We start from the raw sequence: 1,874 nt of genomic DNA on the forward strand, positions 1-1,874 counted from the left end.
CTGGGTTAGGATTGTACCCTCCCCATCCCTGTACTGGGTTAGGATAGTACCCTCCCCATCTCCGTACTGGGTTAAGGTTAGGTTACTGTATGTGTTGAGTGGCAGTTTTGTTTGACAGATTGTCAAGACTATACGTTTTATTCTGGTTGTGTTTTAAGACTGTACATTTTATTCTGGTTGTGAAGGAGGAACTCCCATTTCTATTTGATGATTAATTAAGGTTATATTATTATTTGTCTATTACAATAAGGCTTGTTGAGTATCTAGGTGTATTACATAGTGTGTTTTCTCTTTTAAGGGCCATATTCTCCTCCCTCATGACACTATCTAACCCTAACCCAATAAGGGCTTAGTGAGGGCATCCAGATGTATTATTTCCAGGTGTATGTACAGTTTATTAGGTACACCCATCTAGTACCGGGTCGGACCCCCATTTGCCTCCAGAACAGCCTGAATTCTTCGGGCATGGATTCTACAAGTCGGTAACGTTCCACAAGGATGTTGGTCCATGCTGACGCGATGGCATCACGCAGTTGCTGCAGATTGGACGGCGGTCCACCACCACCAGCCTGTACAGTTGACACCAGCCAGGATAGGTCCATGGACACATGCTGTTTATACCAAATCCTGACTCTGCCATCAGCATGGCGCAACAGGAACCGGGATTCGTCGGACCAGGCAATATTTTTACACTTCTCAATTGTCCAGTGTTGGTGATCGCCCACTGGAGCCTTGTGTGGTCGTCTGCTGCAATATCCGTGAAGGATCGACGAGTTGTGTGTTCCGAGATGTCGTTCTGTACACCGCTGTTATTTGTCTGTTTGTGGTCCGCTTGCGTGATTCGTGCCATTCTCCTTCGACTTCTCTCATCAATGGGCTGTTTTTGCCCACAGGACTGCCGCTGACTGAATGTTTTTTGTTTGTCAAACCATTCTCGGTAAACCCTAGACACTGTCGCACGTGAAAAGCCTAGGAGGTCTGCTGTTTCTGAGATACTGTATCCGGCGTGCCTGGCACTGACGATCATTGCTTAGGTCTCTCGTTTTGCCTATTCTAACATTCAATCAAACAGTAATTGAATGCCTATCTGCATGCTTTATATAGCAAGCAACGGCCACGTTACTCACTGTCTGGAGCGATCCGTTTTGGAGAACTAGGTGATGTACCTAATAAACTGGCTGATGTATATCAAGGTGTATCATACCATTGTTTTCCTCTGTAAGTGTTCTGTTCCTCTGGGGCCTGATGACATCATTACAGGAACACCTGAGATCTGACCGCTCTTTACAGTTTCTAATACAATTTACTACTGAAATGCCCATGGTGTCTGTGTCATTGAATCGATTAATCAAAAATGTTTGTATGTATAGTTGCTAATGAAAGAATACACACCCTTTCATATTTTGCTGCCTTAAAATTGTATCTAAAAAGGTATTACATTAGATTTTTCCCACCAATCTACACTACCTACTCCACATGTGTTAAGTGAAAGAAAAATGATAGAAAATGTTCCAAATGAATTAAAGCATTAAAATGAATATGTACTGATGGGGTATGTCTTCATACCTGAGTTAATACTTTGTGGAAGCACCTTCAGTAGCCATCATAGCTGTGAATCATTTTGAGTCAGATTCTACCAACCTATTAGGGCATTTTGTAGCGACCTTAACCAAACACCTAGCAACCTTGGCAAGAGGTTTGGACATAACGGTTAAGGTGTTTGCTTGACAGTAGCTGGACTGGGATTCGAGTCCCGGTCGGGGCTACTCCCTGAAATTGCTACATTGGTGTCAGAAGTGGGTCGGCACCAGGTAGGCTATTAGTGAGGGACTTGGTATAGAGAAGCATGGGGACACGCTCTCCTGAAGGGAGGG

The 1,874-nt window shown here is 44.0% G+C and overlaps 1 protein-coding gene across 1 annotated transcript in view; it reads left to right on the plus strand.

Annotated features, from left to right (window-relative positions):
- Positions 1 to 1,319, plus strand: part of shank3b (SH3 and multiple ankyrin repeat domains 3b) — a 136,902-nt gene extending 135,583 nt beyond the window's left edge. Inside the window, exon 25 of the mRNA XM_071331615.1 lies at positions 1 to 1,319. This exon is cut by the window's left edge and continues 3,754 nt beyond it. The gene's annotated coding sequence lies outside the window, so the exon portion shown is untranslated.
- The last annotated feature ends 555 nt before the right edge of the window (positions 1,320 to 1,874 follow it).

Source organism: Salvelinus alpinus, chromosome 11 (genome assembly GCF_045679555.1).
Source record: "Salvelinus alpinus chromosome 11, SLU_Salpinus.1, whole genome shotgun sequence".
NCBI classification, from domain to species: Eukaryota; Metazoa; Chordata; class Actinopteri; order Salmoniformes; family Salmonidae; genus Salvelinus; species Salvelinus alpinus.